This window comes from Mycteria americana, chromosome 11 (genome assembly GCF_035582795.1).
Source record: "Mycteria americana isolate JAX WOST 10 ecotype Jacksonville Zoo and Gardens chromosome 11, USCA_MyAme_1.0, whole genome shotgun sequence".
NCBI lineage: Eukaryota > Metazoa > Chordata > Aves > Ciconiiformes > Ciconiidae > Mycteria > Mycteria americana.
Window position 1 is genome coordinate 8,487,842 of NC_134375.1, and position 22,869 is coordinate 8,510,710.

At 46.1% G+C, this 22,869-nt stretch overlaps 1 long non-coding RNA gene across 2 annotated transcripts in view; it reads right to left on the reverse strand.

The window, feature by feature from the left end:
• LOC142415667 (uncharacterized) overlaps positions 1–22,869 on the reverse strand; it is a 121,070-nt gene that overhangs the window by 96,962 nt on the left and 1,239 nt on the right. The gene's annotated exons all lie outside the window — the stretch shown is intronic.

Here is a 22,869-nt window from a genome sequence, read left to right on the forward strand (position 1 = left end):
TCTAGAAGGCTGCTCCTGAGGAACTTCTGAAACACCAGCAAACCCCCCGAGGGGTGGGGTGGGCCAAGAAGGGTGGTCCTTGCACTGCGCAGAAGTGGCTGAGAATCAGGGAGACCTTGTGTCTCCCTAGGGCATGTGGTAGCCCTCCTCTGCATCTTTTGTTTTCTCTCCTGCTCTAGCTGCATGAACTGCAACGCACTGGAACCTTGTGCAATACGTGAGATTTATCATTTTAAAGAGCAATGACATGTTAAGGGTGGCTTGTACATGTATCTGTTATACAGTGATGCCTGTGAGGAACAAGCTGCCTAGCAGTATGGTACACCCATCGCTCACTCCCTCAGCCACGATAGGGACAAAACTCTAAATACGTTCCAGTCAAACCACCCACGTTCTCCACATGCTCTGCAAAAAACAAAATACCATTTTACATTCTTCACCAGAAACATTTCGCTTCCTGTCCTGCCCTTCTCCTGCTGCTTCTTTTTGTTGTTGATCCATTACTTACAGCACGCACAGCTTAGCTCAGTTACAAGCTACTGCTTAATCATCATCTCACCAGTACTTTGGGGATGTTTTATCACAACTGACCCAACAACACTTAATCCTATACAATATTATCAGAACATGCTGTAATTTATCATTGAAACAAGCCAGCTGAGCAAGTCAAACTGACCCGGGAAGTTCAATTAAAAGCAGTCCGATCCCACCTCCTGCCCATGAGCAGGAAGAGGCAGTAATCTGTCAGCTGAATCAATTTGTGTTGGAGATAGTCCCCTTGTTTGGAAGCTACAAACTCTCCTCATACCTGCTGAGCTTCCTGATTGACACCTTCTTTGGCTGCAGGGTTTTCACACAGGTGTAACAGATCTCAATGCTATAAGCAGATCCCAGTAACCCTGTGTTTCTCTCCTACTTGGCCTTGTTCTAACGCTCCTGGATTTTAGTACTGCGAGACTGGGACTCCCGAGTTTGCAATTCCTCTGCTGACCTGGGCAGCCACCTCTTATCTTCTACTATCCTGGTTTCTTTGTAGCCAGCACTTTACAATGGGAGAGGACCAGAAACCACCTGCAGAAATAACTTACTTCCATTTCTCAAAATTTCCCCCCAGGGCAACAGTTTTCTCAGCTCTCAATTCCTGCTTTTTTAAAACTCTAGCTCCCTTACAGCTTATCCAGCTGACCCCTGTGTCTCCAGGGTTTTTTTTACAGTCCTACAGACCTGTGCATCCTGTGAGCAAACAGCTACACAAATAACTCGGAAGTTAGGATTCAGCCAATACCGATATGTTTGGGCAGGGGTTTGCACTGTGCTCCCTGCTACCATGTGGCCTGCCTCTCCACCAGCAACATCCAACACCGTTCTCTTCAAGCCTATGTACACAAGCTGAAGTTGTAGAGTTTCCTGAAGCACTTCAAAAAAAAGCACGTGGAGAAGCTCTAATCTTCCATCAATGTGGGGAAGCACTCAAGAACAGAAAGGACCTATTATGTGAACAACCAGGGCAAGAAGTCCCAAGGCAAGCACCAAAGATATGGAATCGCATGTGAGGAAGGGCTGAGAACTGGATAGGAAGGTAGAGCTCTTTCCCCAAATACACATAAGACAACCAGTCAATAAAACCCAGATCACTTCTTTACTCACAGTCACATTTAACTCACGGACTCTCAGGGTGACGCTGCACCCAGCACAACATCACATCCCCTGAGGCAGATCTCAACTCACAGAATCACAGAGTCGTAGAGGTTGGAAAAGACCTTTAAGATCATCAAGTCCAACCGTAAACCTAACACTACCAAGACCACCACTACACCATGTCCCTAAGCACCTCATCCAAATGTCTTTTAAATACTTCCAGGGATGGTGACTCAACCACTTCCCTGGGCAGCCTGTTCCAACGCTGGACAACCCTTTCAGTGAAGTAAAATTTCCTAATATCCAGTCTAAACCTCCCCTGGTGCAACTTGAGGCCATTTCCTCTTGTCCTATCACTTGTTACTTGGGAGAAGAGACCAACCCCACCTCTCTACAGCCTCCTTTCAGGCAGTTGTAGAGAGCGATGAGGTCTCCCCTCAGCCTCCTTTTCTCCAGGCTGAACAACCCCAGGTCCCTCAGCCGCTCCCCATCAGCCTTGTGCTCCAGACCCTTCCCCAGCTCCATTGCCCTTCTCTGGACACGCTCCAGCCCCTCAATGTCTCTCTTGTAGTGAGGGGCCCAACACTGAACACAGCATTCGAGGTGCGGCCTCACCAGTGCCCAGTACAGGGGCACGATCACTGCCCTACTACTGCTGGCCACACTATTTCTGGTACAAGCCAGGATGCCATTGGCTTTCTTGGCCACCTGGGCACACTGCTGGCTCATATTCAGGTGGCTGTCAATGAGCACCCCCAGGTCCTTCTCTGCCAGGCAGCTTTCCAGCCACTCTTCCCCAAGCCTGTAGCGTTGCATGGGGTTGCTGTGGCCCAAGTGCAGGACCTTGCACTGAGCCTTGCTTAACCTCATACAGTTGGCCCCAGCCCATAGATCCAGCCTGTCCAGGTCCCTCTGCAGAGCCTTCCTCCCCTCAAGCAGATCAACACTCCTGCACAACTTGGTGTCATCTGCAAACTTGCTGAGGGTGCACTCGATCCCCTCTTCCAGATCACTCATAAAGATATTAAACAGGGCTGGCCCCAACACCGAGCCCTGGGGGACACCACTTGTGACCAGCTGCCAACTGGATTTAACTCCATTCACCACCACTCTTTGGGCCCGGCCATCCAGCCAGTTCTTTACCCAGCAAAGAGTACACCCGTCCAAGCCATGAGCAGCCAGTTTCTCCAGGAGAATGCTGTGGGAAACCGTGTTGAAGGCTTTACTGAAGTCTAGATAGACAACATCCACAGCCTTCTCCTCATCTGTTAGGCGGGTCACCTTGTTGTAGAAGAAGATCAGGTTGGTCAAGCAGGACCTGCCTTTCCTGAACCCATGCTGGCTGGGCTTGATCCCTTGGTATCCTCTACATGCCACGTGATGGCACTCAGGATGATCTGCTCCATCAGCTTCCCTGGTACCGAGGTCAGGCTGACAGGCCTGTAGTTCCCTGGGTCCTCCTTCCGGCCCTTCTTGTAGATGGGTGTCACATTTGCTAATCTCCAGTCAACTGGGACCTCCCCAGTTAGCCAGGACTGCTGGTAAATGATGGAAAGGGGCTTGGTGAGCACTTCTGCCAGTTCCTTCAGTACTCTTGGGTGGATCTCATCAGGCCCTATAGACTTGTGAATGTCTAAGTGGTGCAGCAGGTCTGAGTTCTCAGTAAAAGTATTCTTCCTTGAGAGATGCCTTCACAGCTTGGCCCCAGCCTTTAAACACACACACACTGACCCCCAGACTTACACTATTTAGGGTCCGTCAGTCTCTGAGACTGAAGGAAAATAAAAATAGTAGAAACCTACCACATGTGTGAGAAGTCAGGCGTGTTCTCCCTTCTCTCCCCTTCTCACACTTGCAAAGTGACCAAGTTTCCCAAAGCAAAGAAACTCCAAACCTGTTCAATCAGCATAGCTCTAACTTCATTTCAGAGAGCCCTTCTTCCCCAGTCTGACTCAGATCCAAGTTCTTCCCCTGCTCCCCAAGCCACCAAATCAAAGGTAACGGTTACCACCTGCCACTGCAATTAGTGGATCCCACCGTGGCATAGATGAGTCAACCCACCACGACCCTGGTGACCCTGCCTTACACCAGGTGGCTGAGGCCACAAAACCATCTATCTGGTATGCTGGGCTTTATTTCAAGCACAGCTTTATGGCTATTTCTGCAACAGAGCAGAAAAAGAGGGTAGAAAGTCTGAATACAGCAGCACTGACAGAATCACTGCATTTCAAAAGCCTTTATAAACAGTTATTTACAAAGCTAAGGGCTCCAAGTACCCTATTTATATGCATTTTAGACAACTCCATTTAGAGTACCTGGCTCTAGGGTCACCACATAGGAAAGCAGGGGAAGCCTGACCCTCCCTACCATTACTGAATGCATGCAAACCTCTCCTGGTATCTACAGCCAAGACCAAAAGCTAGACACTGGGAGGCAATCCCTGGCAGCGCAAGAGGTGCAGGTGTCTGCCCAAGCTTTTGCAAAACAGCTCAGCTCACTCACCCCTGGCTAGGCTCATCTTGTCCCCGTCTTCCTGGCTACTGGGCTGGCAAAGCCAGGCGCAGTCATTGCTGAGGCTCACATCTCCTAAGCCATCCGCTGTCACTGCTTCTCCCCAGTCACTGTTCTGAAAGGATGACAGCATTCTGTGCAATGGCTTTGAAAACTAGACTGCAGGTGCAGCCTGTAAGGAACCCCAGGTTGACCCCACTCAACTGGGGAGTAAAATGCTTTAAAAGAGTAACAGTACCTGGCCAGCAGAAGAAGCCCAGGTAAGGTTAGCCTAGGAGCTTAGGGGAACCTCTTTCCCAAGCATTAGTTGCCATCTTTCTTTAACCCAGCACTTGAAGGGCTCCTACAATGATTCTGCTCTTCATTTCAGTACAGTCCTTTTATCAGGCAAGTCATCAAAAAGTCCTGAAAGTCCTGAGGATTCCCTAGTAATCGTTCACTGCATTATCAGAACTCTCCATCTTCTCATCACCCACACTGGTGCAAAGTTAATTGAATAATTAAAGCAATTCAGATTGCCCACAGCTTGTTCCTATCTCTGCTTTCAATTTCCTCCTTCAAGGGCTGACTGAGGAATGTCTCACCTGTCTCCTGATGCCAAACTTCAGGCCAAGAAGGAATTTTCCCTAGAAGACATTGTCCAGGACAGCTGCACTTCACCCTTTCCTCTGCAGTGTGCAAGTGCTGGGCTTCCCAGACAGTGGGAAGGATTTTTCCTCCAGCACTCCCAGCCATTGGTGCTCTGCATTTCTCCTGCTCTCTTCTGTCTTGCAGATTGCTCTTTCAGACTTTTTGATCTAAAGCTTTTAAGGTAGCTGAAGTGCCCTGTGGAAAAGCAGCTCAAAATGAAGTATTTTCTCCCCCTTCCACACTCACCTTTCCCTTACTATACAACCACTGGTTTCACTAAGAGCACAAGTCTATCAAAGTGTCATTATGCTGCAAGCCCCTGCTCAGCAGAGTTGGCAAAGTACATTTTGGAAACCAAGATTTACAAGTTCTGATGGTTTTCCCCACTTGAATCTTGGGGAGTCAGGGAGAATTCACCTACTGATGATCCAGGGACAGAAAAGCAGCTCTGGAGACAAGCAGGCCCCAGATGGTGCATGTTTTCCAGAGTCACTGTCCCTAGCTCACAGGAGTTGTAGTTTAATCTAGGTTTCCCCTGAAAGTCTGTTAACATAATTCAACAGTACAATTAGCTCTGAATGTGTCATCATCAGTGATGCACTCAACGATGCTTTTGGGTTATTTGGGGTATATTTCTAAATTTCAAGCTCTTGTACAGTTTTAGGGGTAGGCAGTCTTCTTATAACAAAGAACAATCTAGCAAATACCTTCTCTGGTTTTGGAGCTAGAGGTAGGGTGACATGCTATGCAGCAACACCTTATGTATTTAACGCCTCCCATCATCTAGAAACCCAGCTCTGGCAAAAAAACAACTGTAATTTTCAATTTGAGCAGTCAGCATTACAATAAAAATTACTTTCTAGCACATTCGTTGTGTAAGAAACAGCAAAAAGCCACTCCAGAACATGTGCACTTGTGTGTTTCTAATTAATTCTGACTAAGCTGCTTGAGCTTCAAAGGTGAAAATATATTTGGTTCTCAGAGCAAGTATCTCTTTGGCAAAGACCTTACACTGCGGCCAGGATCAAGTAATGACAATTTCACTGGACACATAGTCTGAGGCTGGTTTATCTCGGGAATGGGTAGAGAAACAGGGCCCTCAGGTGCTTCTGAGGGCACAATGGCAATGGAACATCTCAGAACAGAGGGAAAAGTAAAGGTAAAAAGTGAAATACAAAAGTAATGCCATTCTGATAAAAGCTACAGGGGAAAAAAACCCTGACCGGAACAATTTGCATTCCAAGCCGTCCTTTCTAGAGGGGAAGCTTAGAGCTCAGAGATCTCCAGGAGTTTGGAAAGGGACAAAGACCTCTCCAGTTGTCTTTAGAGTCAAGTCTTGCACAACAAATTACTACATGATGATGGACAAAGAACGTTAGTCTCCCTGCTCACAATTTTGATCCATGTGGGGCAAACATCCAAAAAGGCACTACAGCTTTAAGAGATGAAAACCACAACATCGTACTTCCCAAAACTCTTGATGAAAAGAAAACAAATGCACTGAAAAAGAATGCGGGGGGATTTTGACATGGCATCATTTTTTTCAAAGGCTGGTGCATAGATAAGACTGCTTTGCTCTTTCACAATAACCAAATGACACTCTTTCCCCATAAATCCTCAGAAACAGGGTTTCTTGACAATGACAAGTCTCATCCCTATTTGTGTTTTTTTGACCCTGTTTTCCATGCCCCCGCAATGGTGTTTCATTGGGAAAATACGCTATAGGCTGCTGAAGAATAGAGTGTGCCTCTCCACGACCAAAAGCACCAAACCAAGTGTAATCCTCAAGACATTTTGCCCATTTTTCCTCCACCAAAACTTCAGCCCATTTCTCTCTCTTTGTTTAACGAAAAACAATCAATCAAGATCTCTCTCTCTTCCTTCTGTGGGTGACGGTTTGGGAGCCTGATTTCCATTTCAATAGCTCCCTTGGACTTACACAATGCCAAAAGGAAGCATTTCAACAGTCTACTCAACCTTTCAACAGGTATAAATTTCTTGTGGGACAGAGAGAAATAAAGGATTAATAGCTCTATTAGTACATCTTGTTCAGCATCACAGAATACTGTAGTTCCTCCCCACGCAGAAGGAACCAAAGAAAACAATTACTATGAAACAGTTTCTATTTTATGAAAGATCAAATTTCTCAGGAAAAAAAAAATGGAATTTTGCAGATTCAAGTTCTTTTCTGCAAAATTCAAAGGTTTTGAAAAATGCAATTTTTTACACCAACAGGATTGTCAAATTCATAATATGTTGTCCCTTTTTTCAATCTCTTACCAATTAGTATGTCTTGAGGTATCAACTGAAGATTTTGCTCAGCTTCCAGCTATCCAAAAATACAGAAGCTTCTGAACATTAATGAGTCTGTCGCACACAGGAGGAGACCATGGTTGGGATGTGAGTGACTATTCCTGCCAACACTCAACTCTGAAGGACTATCTGTTCAGATGTGACCTTTTTACAAGAGAAAAGCAGCAGCAGTGTGCCTGATGGGTTTTGGCTTTGGGATGAAAAGCTCAAAACATTCAAGAAGATCAATCCATTGTAATTATTTTTCATTAAATGACTGATGAGGAAGACAGAAACAAATAGAATTTTCTGATCCCATGTCTGGTTCTGGTTGAAGACGAACGTCTCAAAGCTGCAGCCCTTAGCCAATATTTGCCTTCTTTTAGATAACAAAAGCTCCTTCTCTCCAGCATCACCTGGGCTGTTCAGTTGTTGCATCTGCTGCATATTTGACAGGCCTCAGCCTTCCATTTTGTCAGGAGTGTTTCTGAATGTATTCACCCCATGGGTCCTTTGTGTATAACTAAGCAAGAGCTTCAGAAATCACCTTGATAGGCTGAGCCATTGAATTTTTTCTCAAGTATTTCTTGGTGATGAGGTAAGAAAGTTGAGTACACAGACCACAGTAAGCAGGTTCTTCTCGTTGTCTCTCAGCACCTCAATACCACTGCAAGCTTTATGTTCACTAGAGGGGTTGGGGTTGGACAGCAGAAGAGTTGGGAGCCGTGAGTAAGCGAACACTTAACTTCCTACTCAGGATCAACCAAATGATGGCACACAGCCATTTACACACTTCATTTGTGTTTTGAGTTCACAGATGAGTCGCGCTTGCCTCTCACATGGTCAGGTTACTTCAAGGGCCAAATGCCACATACCATTCACCTCCTAGGGATAATGGAAGAAGTGTAGATGTTCCTGGATATTGACCCTTTGGCCTCTGGCATAAGCTTTTAGTAAATCCTTTGATAATGAGCTGATAAATAATAGGTCACGCCAGCACAAGACAAGCTGATCCAGCTGTTTGAAGAAGCCGTGAGAAGGTCGGTGGAAAAGCCAACAACATATCTCATAGATAAGAACAGGTATCAACTAGCCGTTCTGTTTCTGTGGAGTAGCAGATTTTCAACCCAGAGTTCATATCTCATTGTGATGAAGACTAAAGTTTCATTCCCATTATCGATCTTAACATGACTCCTGATGAATTTTTTTCCATACTCCAAGGTATTATTTGCCTCACAGCCTATTCCTACCAATGTTCTGAGGGAGCCACCACCCTTACATGTTTGGGGCTGGAGCCACATACCCCATATGAGTGCTGATCACTCCTATGCAACACAAGGATCCTGTAAAGCAACCAGGCACACGCTGAGCTAACTTCTGTATTTCACTCTACAGTACTGGCAGAATTCACCTTCTGTCAGACAGCAAAGAGAACCAGCCACTGGCCCCATCCTTCCTCTAGCACTGAAGAGGGGAAGGGGAGCAGCAAAGCACCAGTGTCAGCAACGTTGGAAGGAAGACTGTATTCATTCAGTTAAGAGACTGGAATCATTCCTCCAGTTACACCTTCCAGCTAGAGAGCAAATTTACCTGGAGCACACTTTGGAAAAGTGTGATTGTCACTTCTCAGCTACAGCATTTTGCAACATCTGCTATATTTTTTGTGGTCAAGCTTCCTAGGGGTGTAAAATTGCTTTTCCTTATTCACCTTTCTCTTACACCTCCAACATTTCACAGTATTTGGAAATGTGGTTGCCATCTTAAAGCAAATCACTCAATTCAGAGCAATCCTTAATCAATGATGGCAACTTTTTTTCAAAAAGGAAGAGCTGCAAAAGATAGCTATGCATAACTTTCTGCATTTTGGAGGATAGCTACCTGTTAATGTTTTCCATAACAGATCCAGGCTTGTAGATAAAGATTGCTGTCTGAGGTTCAGGACGCAGGAGTCTCCAGGTCAAGCCACGCACGCTGACTCAAGCAGCAAGTTACTTCTACTAATAGCCTACTTCACAACTACAGGAAAGGAGACAGAAGAGTTTGCTGAGGCTCACACAAAATCAGTAGAAGAGAGGATTCCTACTCCCCACATTCTGATTATAGTTTATCCCAGGAAGAGAAGAGGTATCAGGTTAATAGCATCATGCAGAATCAAATAAGGAAGAAAATAACTGCTTGTGGCCACCGCAGAGCTGCTAATTCACAGCTCCCCTCCCAATGAACATGTTAGTATCATGCATCCATGATGCATGGAAGGAAGCATCCACCGTAAGAAGTATATTGAAGAAACAATTAGTTGAACATGTAGCTACTTTTAATTTATGAAATGGGTGGATATATTGAAGGGTAAACACCACTGGTCGAGGGATTTCTAATTAAGAGTAGCAGTCTTTCAACACCAGACCCACTGGGAATATAAGATTTGCTATAAAACCTTTTCGCATCCGAATCCTGGCTTTTGCACAAGCCAGAATCTGTGTTTGAGGGAAAGCATTCTCATCCCACAGATCTTCCAGTGATGGGGGAGGTAGGATTATGTGGGAATCCATCCTAGCTGTTGCAGGTGATGGGCAGCTTAAGGTTACCATTACTCTAGATCAACACATGCAAAATCTAGCTCTTCTCTGGAGCTAGCGGCAGTATCTGTCTCATTGTGAGATCCCAGCACAGAAGAATTCAGGAGCTGATACTCTCTTTGGTCAATCTGAAAGCATATCATCTCAGTTTTGGATGGAAAGATCTGCAAACTGGTGTGGAGGTAAGTTTGGCAAATCAGCATTACATAAGAAAATGTACCCTAAAGACATTTTTAAGTCATGATAATATATGCAACTCCTGGATGGTAATTTAGATCTGCCTCAAAATAGAATAAAAAATGTGAGTGGAAGCAAGAGATCGTTACTACAGTCAGGTCTCCCCAAAGAAGTGTTGTGTATCTTTAGCTGATTCATAATTTTCAGAGGGAGCCACATCCCCACCCATATGGTAAAGAGGAACAAGGGGAAATGGGTTCACCTAGAGCAACATCCACTTCAGAGCAGAGTTTCCTCAAAAGGCCAACACCTGCTATACTGGCCCAGGACAGCCTAGCAAAGGAGAACATCACATCTGAGTGGTTGTTAACTATTTGAAAAGAAATGCATATTCTTGCTTTCAGGTAGTAGGTGACATCTTGTACATGCAAGAGCTCTGTATACATGTTAGCACATCAATTTAGAGGTGACAGGGACCTTAGGATCCACCTTGACCTGGTAGTACACATCCAAGTTGATAAACACATACTAAGAACCCATCTTTTCCCCCTGTGATGACACTGTGGACAGTCTAGGCTATAAGAACAAGCCTTGACAGAGGATCTCTGCAGTGCTTGAAGAGCTGGAAATACTTTCCCAACACCAGGTCAGCTCCAATGCAGTCCCCACGTTAGAAGCCCAAACTTAGGTAAGCTAGGGATAATTTTAGGATCTTATTTATAATCAGAGCAGGGTTGTGTTACTTTAACATTTGACTTGGGCAGAATAGTGACAGTAATAATATAGACAATATTTAAGATCTCCAAAGGAAGAAATTGCTCAATAAAGAGCAAGAAAAAAGCAAACTAAGTTTAGGAGCAGGAACACATTCTGGTTTTACAATAATTAAGAGTCACACAACATCCATTATCTGGGTAAGTGAATTACGTTTCACAAGGGATCACAGGAAAATTTTCTTCAGCTTTGATTCAAGTTGTTCACATCTCCCCAGTTCCAGACTTCCAGCTTAATCCAGTCCCAAATCTCAAGCAACACAACAGCACTCTTCTGTAACTTTGTGTGGGAAAAAGACAATTGTCTCTATTTTCTGCAACAATAAGATTCTTCAGCCTTGATTTGTCTCCACAATAGTCAGAAAAGCTTCAGAGGAACATGGTGTGAATTATTACTTTGACAAGGACCTGTGCCTTGTGAGCGGCATGTAGTATATCCAATAAAGCTCCTCTGGGGCTACAGCACGTAAACACAACAGGGGCTGCTGGGTCACCCAAATCCCTTCATTTGGGAAGAAAGAAGAGAGCAGAGGTTCCCAGTGACAACACAGTTAGTCCACCTTACCTTTCAGTGACAAATGGGGATCTCCAAAAGGTCATGGACATCTCCCAGCCATCACCAGAACACCTCTTATACTCTGCCCTCTGAGGTGCATAGTGCCTGTGGGAGGATTTTGCTATAAACCTCTGAAGGTTTAGCAGGAGCTTGCAACCTCCACTATGTGCAAACACAGGTGAAGTTAGGAGCCTCACAGAAAAGGGGAAAAAGAGGTTTTATTTGCCATCAGCTTGAGACAAGCTCAGCAAGGGAAGAGAGGGGAGCAGGAGGGACTTTGTACAAAACAGTGCTGAATTAAGACTACAAATCACAGGTGAGAAGAGTTTTCTTGCACTGCAAGCCCCATGCAGACCTCTTTGGGAGGGCTAGTCCCCTCTGTACAGCTGTCTCCATCCCCCTGAGACAGCAACAGCTGGCAGAAGCTGCCAGACGCTTGCCTCTGTGTATTTACCTGCCCTTTGGGAGGGACGCACCGCTGCCATCAGGAACACCAAGCAAGTGGGGTGACCTGGCAGTGCCTCTTGCGAGGAAACCTCTGCTCCCTCCCTTGAGACAGCCGCCCTAGGGCAAAAGGCACTGCTTTGCTTAGCTGGGCCTGGTCTCCCATGGGACAATGCTGCAGCAATTCAGTTTACATGGCAGTCTTACCAGTGAGGAGGCTTTGCTTCACAGGTGGCCTCTTGACATGGCGCATCCCCTCCCCAGGGGCTGCTCGCCACCGTCGTCCCTCCTTTACCACCCCTGCTTTAGTGGCATTTTCTCCCCCTTCTCATAAAACTTTCTTATCTAACCCAAGCATTTTTCTTCCCTTAGTCTGGCTCCTATTCTCAGAGGAGCCATCTCCTCCTGTCTATTGTTGATTGTTATTGTTTCTTCTCTGTAAATGCATCTGTCATGATCTTTGCTTCCAAGGAGCGAGCAATCACGAGTTCCTCATATTTTTCAAGGAACCTGTTAAGCAAGGGTTCTGCAAAAGAGTGGTTTCTCTTCTTGTCCTGGGAGGTTGCAAGCCCCACAGTACAGGGAAGATTGCTGATCCCATCAGAAAGCACTAGAAGTATTAGCAGCTTAAAAAGCAAACAAGAAACAAAACCCCAAATCCCCAAACATCCTTTCCTGAGGGTGGAAAGAAGCTCTTGCCTGGCCAGCCTGCTGGGTTAAGAACTACATCACATCCCACGGCTGGAATGCTAACTAATTTTGCAACTAATGAGCCAGTGAGAACCTATTTACTGCACTTGAGATTTGAAGGAAGGCACAGCTTTGATGCATGGTGTCACCTTCCCCAGTGTGCAGACAGGATATCCCCGAAGCCACATGCTCTTGTTTTGCTGTGCTACTAGTTGAGGAAGTGTTTCACACCAAGATGACTCTTTCCAAAGAATCACCTCTCCATAGAGACCTCTCAAGGGTCAGGGAGCAGCAAGGGCCAGCAGTTCCCTACAGGATGAGGAGTCAAGGAGGATAACTCAGCCGGCAGGGCAGGACTCGCCAGCCAGGGCCCCGTCCCACAGGACATAAGCGAGACCAGCAGCCAAGCCTGGGGAGGGCAGCCAGGGTCAACCAAGAGTCCACATCATTTGTGGTAATAAGGCAGGTCAAGCCGGGAAGTCAAACTGCAGGTCAGAGTCAGCTCCAATGACAGTAACCAGGGTCAGACGCAGTCCAGTGGTCACCAGGCAGGTCCGACGTCAAACTGGGAAGTCAGTCCATGGGTCAGGGTCCCAGACTGAGGTACATGTCCAGGCACAGGCATGGCTGTATGGAGTGGGAGACAGGTACCTCTACACCATAGCTCAGGGAGCAACTGAAAGTCGTGGATTGAGCTTAAATGGAGTCCCTGAGCCCATGGGCAGGGGAGGCCCCATGGCAGGCTCGTCAGGGCAATTAAGTCCTATTAGGTACATTCAGCGCCCTGCCACTTCATCTCTGCAGCCTTGGCCAGTATCACAGCCAGCCACCAAGAGAGATGCCTGCAGATCCCATGCCATCTAAGTACAAATGCTCCTACCAGGTAACTGGGGATCAGACCCCTCTGACTTACACCTCCTCTGCCTCTCTGCACTTGCCCAGAGGTTACAGATGGATTTTGCCACTGCCCCCCTTAGATGCAAACTCCACAGTCTTCACAATAGACATAAAGGCTCCTTGTCCTCCCCCCTCAGAAGTAAGAGGGACCATATTCCATGTTACAGAGCAGCCTGCGTCTAAGGCATTGAAAGAAGATGCAGCAATAACCAGGAACTGCTTTTCCTCCCCACATGCTGATGTGCCTGGGGGCAGAGAAAAGCAGCTGCAGGAGCAGCACGGTGCCTCCCAGACCATCAGTGCAACAGCACGGAGGCAAAGACAAACAACGATGCAGGAAGTGATTACACCTTCAGATAACAGAGCTGCAAAGCTGAGTAAGCAATTGGTTATTTGAGTTCATCGCTAAGCGTGGGTCTTTCATTAGAGACAAACAACCTAAACCCAACACCACAACAGTGGCAGTTGTTCCTATCAGCAAGGGAAGTTAAATAACCTCCTTCAATGGATACTGCAAAAGCAGAACATGTGGGATAAGAGCGACAGTAGCATTAGAGAGGCTGGAAATTGGCCAAGACACAACTCCACACACACACCCCGCCTCATATTTCAGGAGGAGAAGTTCAGTGTTTCAGGAGCATCATGGAACGCTCCTTTCCGGGTGATATTTAACTTAGTCTTCAGACCCCAGCCAAGAACGCACTCCGCAATAACTGGCGATGTCCAGTAATCAAAACCAGAAAAAGCTTTCCATTCTGTTGCTCAGTTTTATCCCTGCCATGGTACTCTTTGACCCTGTGTCAGAACATACAAGCTTACATTCAGCAAGATTTAATGAAAAGCATGCAACAGCCAGAGATCCTGCTGCCAGGGGAGGAGGGGAAGAGCAAGAAAGAGAGGAAAAATATATCAAATGGCTTATAAAGAAAGAAGCATGTGCACTTCCCAGCAGAGGATACAGTCTTTTAAGCCATCCCACTTGGGGGAGCTTCCCCTAACTCTGACACTTCCTTGAAGGGAAAAGATAAACAGATCATGGGGCCAGTATAAGGGCTGTGCAGCTGCACAAGTCTCTTAGAAGGTCCCTTTTGTATTGCCTTGGCTTGTTCTTCAAGCTCAGAGGGAAGGTTAAGTTGAAGTCACCTGCTCCCTGATTCCCTGTGTATGCAGAACTGGCTGCATGAGTATACTATAGCATTCACAAAGGGAGAGGCAGGTTCTGCCAGGTTCCAAATTTATGAAGTTAGTCTTTTTAAAGTGAAAAATAAAGGGAAACATCGAGCAGCTTTGCTTTCAGAAAAACAGTTCTGGGAATACGCATTTCCCTGATATAAAGTCCATGTAGACATGACATTAAGGAGTCCCTCAAAAATCACTCTCAGGAGTTGTCAGACCTTCTGATACCAATACCTGGAAAGGAGAGAGCCTCGCTTCCCATTCTGAGAAAACCAACAGCCAGCATTGCTCCTTTGGGTTGGTTGTGCTCAAGAGCAAACAGAGCAATAAGACATGTCCACACCTTCCAGCTCAGAGCTTCTTTTTCACCACCAGTTCCTACTTCAGCACGGTCCAGCTTGTGTGGGCTCTTGCCCAGCTCTCCCAACCACCTATCAGTTTGTAGCCAGGTGAAACTTTCCGAGAAAATACAGCTTGCCAAACATTACATTTTTGAAGTCCCACTGTAGCACCTTCACCCAGACCTCCCCTTTCTCTTCTGTCCCCTCTTGTGCATGACAGCCTTACCCCTCCTCCAAAGTCCTCATACACCCCAGGGAATACTTCCCTGTGCAAGCTGAGTCCTCATTTACTGCTTATGTGGGGAGGGAGGGCATTAAGGAAATAATCACTGAGACTGCAGACAATTTAGAAATAGCCTGGAAACCATTTCTAAGGAGATCAGCCATCCTTGGGATGTTCTAGAAAGCTTTAGTTGTGCTGATGATTCTTTTGGGGGACTAAAAAACTTAACAATATTGTCTCCAGGCTTAACTGTCTCAGAACTCCTACACCAGCCATACAGGCCCACGCTAAGGGTCCACCTAGCCCACTACTGTCTCCAATAAAAACTATGAGTTGACACCTAGGAAAGAATAAGAATAGGCCAAAAATATATGGTACTTCCCTCCCTAAACACAAATTATTTAATTAGCCTTCAATTATTTTCAGCTGAAGAGACTTTTTTTGGCCTTAGATGGTTTGTCTATTTAGCAATCCCTAACAAATCTTGCTTTCCAACACTATTGTCTTCCTTTGAAGACAAGTATACACCTTTCACCCACAACACCCTTTGATGAGAAGTTCTCCAGGTCTATTACCTGGTACATCCAGAACAACCTCCCTTCATTTGTTTGAAATCTGACCCCACTGCCCACATTTGTTGGCCTCCAGTTCTTGCGTGGGAAAAGGTAGGAACAGTCAGTCCCTATCTGCTCTCTTCATGCGATTCCAGATTTTGTAGGTCTCTGTTACAGTCCCCCCAAAATCATCCCTTTTCCTGGCTGAAGTATCCCAGACTGCTCCATTGCTTGTTGTATGGAAGCTTCCAAGTCTGGACTCGGGAGGTCACCCACAGCAGGATGGGAGCTAGAGGTCACTTGCCAATATCAGGCCAAAATTCACTGTTGAGGTGGGAAAGCACCATATTCGCCTCCCCCTCTGACTTAGCCCTGTTTCTCCAGAAGTGAATCTGACTTGTGCTTTTACAAGGCTTTTACAGAAAGGAGAGAAAGAAAACACAGACAAACGTTCCTCTTTTACAATCACTTTTCCTCCCTTTGAAATCAAAGGCAACACTTAGAAAGCAAAACTAATGCTCTTCTAAAAGCACAAAGATCCCCTTCTCAGAAGAGCAAAACGAAAGATCATGACTTAGACACGGGGCTGTAACTTCCTCATCCTATTACTCAAACCTTTGACCTCCAACATTTCTCCATTTCTCTGTGAGGGTGTCATAGGTCTAGCTGATCTCACGATCCGTTGTATTATCTCAGAGATCCTTAGCACTTTTCAAATACCATTTGGGCAACTCAACAGCATGCATAAGCAGCACCTAGGAATTCGAAAGTTTGACCTTGGAATTGTGCCTTTCTTTTACGCAGAAGATATTTGGGAGAGTGGGGAGGAGATGGCAGGGCAATGACTGGGTGGAGAAGAAGGTGGTGTGTTTACAGAATACAGCTTAACAGAAGCATCCATCATAACCTCCCCAGCAATCCACAGACTTCAGGGACCCCACCCCTTCAGGGCAGGCCAGAGAGGTTTCCTGGCTAATGTCAGGTAAGGGAAGATACTTCTACATAGATGCCTGCAGTTAAGTGGAGGCATATTTTATCACCCCTTGGTTAGCCTGGAGCAGTTCAGTGGTTGTTGAGAGGATGAACACGTCCATAGTGCTGTGATGCTTTGATATTAGATTACAACAGTGACATCACCCTTAAGTTCAGCAAGTCAAAGGAAATAGTTGGAGGTTTTTTTATTTACTAAGCCCAAAATAGGTAATAGGATTAGAGACACATAAAATCAAATTTTAAAAAACTACAAATGAGCATTTAGAGTAATTTTGAAGGTTTCTCACACTTAGTAAGTATCCAGCAAACAAAAACTCAATTAGGAAACCAGTTTTAATACAGTCCTTCACAGTAAGACTGTGTTTGTGGCACAGGGCATTTCAGGAGGCCCAGACTTCCTTTCATAGACCAAAGCCATTCAAGGATCACAAGGATTCAAAACCACTAATTTCCCAAATCTCAGGTTAAATCAAGAAAGAGTTTGGACCTTCCTGTCACTAGATCACTCTCTGTCTTACCTCCTTCAGAAACATCAGCGCCCCTTCACACAGTTAGCCCTGACCTAGGCAGTGAGTGCAGTGAGGTTGCCACTGGCCAGGACCTTGGCTGAGGTCCTAAATTAATCTCTGGCCATGACCATTCCCTCCCACCCAGTGAAGGAGCTCCCAATGGGTGCCTCTTTCAGCAACAGCCAGCTTATCCCCCAGCTCTGCCATTCCCAGACTGGTCTGGAGACACAAATTCAGGCAGCCCTAAGACAACAGACAAGGCTGAAAGTCAGTGAGAAAGCTCTCAAGATGAAAGCCTTTGCAGCCGGAAGGAAATCACTTTCTGACATACGATGGTGTTGGGAGCTTTATTAAAAAAAAAAAAAAAAAAAAAACACAAAACAAAACCAAGAAAACAAGAAAGCAGAAAAGGAGCAGGAGTGGAAGGAGAAGCTTCTGACCATACTGCCACCAAAAGAAATGCTCAGCAAGCTGTGACCTCAGCATGAAGCCTCTTCATAGACCAGCCTCTGTTTCACATCTGGGTATAAAATACCACTCTACATTATACAGACATACCGCAGCATTTAATGAACACAGCTTATGACCGGTTTTGATTACCATCCACCAGCTCAGAGTAATATATTAGGAAACCAGCGTTAAGGAGAGGGAAAGAGGAATTGTCACAGAACAGGAATATTTATTCTAAAGAGTGCTGAGTGCCTTTAAAACAACTATTTTTAGATTTCTAGATTTTAAGAGGGCAGCAGGAATGTTCATACTGGTCTCCTGCATAAAAATGTTCTTAAATTTCATCTGATGTCCCAAATTTCTTCTTGCTGAGATAGCAGGCCATGCTTTCTTCAGAGGCTTCAAATGGCAGAACCACCACTGTATCCCTTGGTAATTAGTGCCAACAGTTAAATAGTCACTGTTAAAACTATGTACCTTATTTGTAGCTTACATTTATCTAACTTTAATTTCTAGCTGCTGGCTCACATTATGCTTTCATCTGTTTTTCATCCATATGCAGGCATCACTTTACCCAATGAAATTCACCCCTGCATTTAGGCTGACACAGCAAGTGATATCCAACAGTTTGGGCCAGGAAGAAAAGTATACTGCATCCTGCTGCATGTGTAAGGGTGCCACAGAATTCAATCAGGTCTAGAAGTAACATTTGCTTTGTAATCAAGGCTTGCTCATAGCAATAAAGCCTCAGCTCAGGAGGCTCAGCCTCAGCTCAGCTCAGAAAGCACCCTGTTTCTGGAGCTTTCTGAAATGGTGGCCTGAAGCAGCCGGCCAGCAAGGCTGGTAGCAGTTGACTGCTTGTAACATCACTCTTGAATTACTGCCATCATCAACTAAAGTTATGAATATAAAAGGAAGTGCAATAAAAGACAGCAAGTGCCATCAAAGTTGCAGAGAAACAATTTTGTAACCGTTCCCCAAAGGGAGACATATGTGGGCAGGGGTGAGGACACGTACCCCCCAGCAGCTCTGCACTACGTGGTTGTGCTGCCATCCATGACCCTGAACTTGGTGCTTACTGCTGTGTTTGAGAAACAAAGGCAGATTTACCCCTTACCTAAGGATCTGGGCCAAGCTCGAACAGTGGCTGACTTCCACAGCTGAAAGGTCTCTTGTCCCATGACACAGGCTTTCTGGAGGCTAATGCAGGGCACAACAGAGCCAGCTAGGACCAAACTGTAAATTGAGAGTTTGAGAATGTAAGTTAGAGCCCCATGGGCCTTGCAAGGGCATAAAGAAGCAGAAAAGGAGAACCCAGATCTCTCTGTGAACTGCAGTACCATGGTCTATCTTCAGGACAGCAATGCCATTCACAATCACAGTGGGAAACCATATTTGTGACAGCAGCATCATGAACAGGCTGTCATGCCACACAGTACCAACATGATGGAGGAAGCAGCCAGTGCAGCCAAGCAGCACCAGTTGGCATTATCTTAACACACTGGGCTGTAAATTGTGTCAGAGCTGCTTTCTGCATGGTTCAGTCATTCCTTCCATGAGGGCATGAGTGCCTGGGGTGGGAGGGGTGGGGGGGCAGATAGCCTGGGCCAGGACTTGCCCAGAAGGCCCCTGCAGCTTCATACCAGCACCCTGAAGCAGCAGCTCTGCAGCAGACCCTTGGACACTGGCAAAGGATTGCTACAGTCTTAGAAAAATAGCTGCCAGGCTTTGCTCTCCCAGTCACAGCCTCAACACAAGCCACATGGGCAAGATGAGGCTTGGCAAAGAGGGCATATCTAGGTGTTGAGATTAGGAATTTCCCCACTCTGGGCCAGTGGGGAAACAAAGAGCAAAGGGGAGCCAGCCCACTACATTTAACTGTGTTGTTAGATCAAACAAACCTGTTTTCCTTATGTCTGTTGTCAAGGTCTGGACGATTTTTTTCCATAAGAGAACTGACAGTGGGACCTGTATGTCAGATATAGGGAGCACGTCTCTCTCCTTTCCTGTGCCAATTAGTTTCTCCCAAATGATGCTCTCTCTTTTTAACTCCAGCTACTTCTCAGTGTAGAAGAGGTTCTAGACAGGACCAATGCTTGGAGAGCTGGGACCTCCCCCCCGACCCCGGAGCCAGGACAAAGCCAGTCCTCCAGGTAGACTTGTGCGTCACAGCCTAGGAAAATTCTTTCTTTCTGCTGTGCCTGAGGCATGTGCGCACACACACACACACATCTTCCAGATCCAGCTGTAAAAGTTAGCAAACCTGCTCTACTTGGGGCTTGGAATTAACAGGCACAGGAAAAAGGCTGAAAACCAACCCCAAGCCTCCAGTATTGATTTGGCCCAAGCGTTCCCCTTTTCACGCCTCAAGACTTTTTCTCCCCCCTCACCTGCACGCAGCCCTCTCAGCCACAGGATCACCAAGCAGTATTCAGCAACTTAACTAAATAAGCACCCTGTGTTTCCTAGCCTACCAGGATGGAAAACCTGTCTCACTGCCCAAGCTCCTGCAGGAAGCATGATGAGGTGCTAAGAAAATAATTCTGCTTACAGATTCTTTGGGTTGAAACAGCTGCTTTTGTAGCTGGATGGGGTTTTTGGCTGGCAGTCAGCTCTCCCTACAAGACACTCCATTTACTTCCTGTTCCCTAGCAAGTCCCTGCAGGAGAGCAAAGAAGCTGGGATTAAACATATATGACAGAGCCCAGCCAAGATACACAATCCGAATTCCCAGACAAAGTACAAGACAAATATAAGCATCACAGAGGAACAAACATAATATGGGCTTAAGTCTAGCGTGAGCCCTCTGTAAATGTGATCTGAACAGCAGGCTGCACCTTCCAGCCTGGCAGATTCCATAAAAGCAAGGTCTGCAACACAGCAGGTCTCAGGAAGAGAGACAGGAGGCATCAGGGATTTAGGAAGCAGCTTTAGGGATTCAACATCACCTTGAATGACACAGAACCACAACCTTCAAAGGTGGTTGGTACACCAATGCAAAATGAAAGGGCTCTCTGAGTCCCAATGCAGTTCTGCACAACTGGAGCTACAGGGCTCCAGCTTTTTGGTTGGGAAGGGGGGAAATAAAAAAACCTGTCTGAACTGTCCTCTCCCTGTGTGTCCGAGACAGGCACCCAGTGGCCCCTAACACCATCAGAGCACCTGATGTCTGAGTGACACTATCAGTGTACCTCCAGCTGTACTACCTGCCATAGGTGACCCAACAGTGGATTAAAGGAGGAATAAAGGAGTGAGGCAATATTGCCCAGCCATGGCCAGATGACCAGTGTTATATTCTTAGTTTTCCCAAAATAGTTGTCTGGGGTCCCAGAACAATACTCCAAACACTAAACTTATTTTGTAAGATTGACAAATCTAAAGGATGCCTTCCACCCGTGAAGGATTTAAAATAATACCTACTAGTAAAACCCTCAAGTGTGAAAACCTCAAGTATTTAAATAGACCATGGTCTTCACAGATTCCTCCTCTGCTCAGGAGGAACCTGAGACTTCATTTACCGTGCAGCCACACCACGTCCCACTCACCACAGGGGAAATCCCACTGAATCCGGCTGCATTGTCAGCCCAGCAGGAAGCAGAAATCTCACAGGAAAGGCTATTCTAGTGACGTTTCCAGGACAGTTTTGCAGCTCAAGGACACTTTTGGACCAAAGCCAAGGCAGAGCTGGCCAGCACCTCCAAGAAGGTGACTAAGTGGAAAATCTCCTCCAAAATGGTAGAAAAAATAAAAGATAGACACTTTTTCTGAAGTTTCAATTACTGATGAAAGCAAAGGGAAGTTTTCCTCTCTCCCTGAAATGTTGCATTTCTTTTGGCAGTGGGGAAAAAAGAATGCTCTCTCCATCATACATGCATATTTCCCCACTACTGAAGTGACAGAGTTTGCAAAAACTGAAAAGGAAAAAAAAAATTCTGCCACCAGAGTCATGATTTTTAGCAAGTATTTTTAGCGTTTGCCATGAATAGGGAATATCAAAGCAACCAAGTCCGTTTCATACAGTTGACACTTCTTCAGGAAACAACCATCAGTGCCACAAGGACATTTTCTGTCATGTTGGGGGGCGGCGGCAGGAGGGCAGTGAGCTGTAGACAGCAGCTCAACGAACTCTGTTCAAATGCTTTGCTGAACTGGTGTCTAAGCGAGGAAATGCTAAGGGAAGCCTGGAGCCAGAGCATTTCCCATGGGACAGTGAATCAAGACCTTCCTCCCTCCTGTGACTCAGTGTCACAGGAGGCAAACTGCAGATGACTTCTGGCGGGCTGAAGCTGCAGTCATGGCATTGCGAACAGACTGGCTCCTCCGGATGTGTGCACGGAGACAGAACGGAAGCAGGACGGGAGACCTGCTGGGGAGGCCCCATGTTGCAGCTGCTTCTGTTTCAAAGCCTGGCTAGCATCGGTCGTGCTGAGAAGATGTCAAAGGGGTAGCAGGCACCTCTAGCCTGTGCTTCATGCACAAAGAGTAGAAGAGAACAAGAAAGAACAAATCAAAAGACTCAGAGCAAAGAAAGAGCTAAGGGCTGGGAAGAGAAACACTTTCTGGGTCACAAAGAACAAGCAAAGCACAAAACATGCAATTACCTGCTGCAGAAAAGGCGGCAGGATCATCTCATTTCATGCAATGCACAGATCCCTTGAGAAAATGCAGCCTTTCTGCCACTCCATCCTGTTTCAGAGGCTTTCTTTCATGCCTGTGGCTCTCCTTAGCCTCATGACTCTGATTCTCTCCATCGAAGTCTCCTCTGTCCATATGCAGAGGAGGGACACTACTGAAGAGCAAAACAGCTCGTGTGCTTCTGAGAAGCCTACATTCCTCTCTAGTCACTAAAACACCCCAAACCAATAAGAAATGTTAGCTTCATGAAAGAAAACAAGAGGGGAAAAAAGGAAGACGGTTTCTAAAGCCAGCCAAATATTAGAAAGTAAAGTCATTGCATTCACATATAACACAAAGCCTCTGGTTCAGTGTGACCACATCACAGCCCGCGAGGATTACTAACAGCTTCTGCATGGGTTTGCTGCCCACGCCCATTCAGCAAAGGGTACCCACAGCCAGGAGAACATGTGTCGTCTTCTTGCTCACTTATTTGGAGCTCTTGTTTGGAAGCTCGAACCCAGAATACCAAAAGCAGTTATTTCCAAATAATTCTTAGGTGGTTATCCACACGCTTGCAATATTCCATGAGCATCTGTCATTGCTGATTGTCTTAGCAAGCACTGTTTGCAAAGCAGAGGTGAAGGAATGGTGCAAAGACAAGCAGTTCACATCCCATCTTAAAACAGGCCCCATTGCTGAGTGGCATGGCTGAAGCACATAGCCAGGCTCTTCCTAAAAGCTTCCAGGGACAGGCACCACAAGCTCCCCAGGCAATCTAACCATCACTTCCTAATCCTTGACTACTTTACAAAGGCTTCCCCC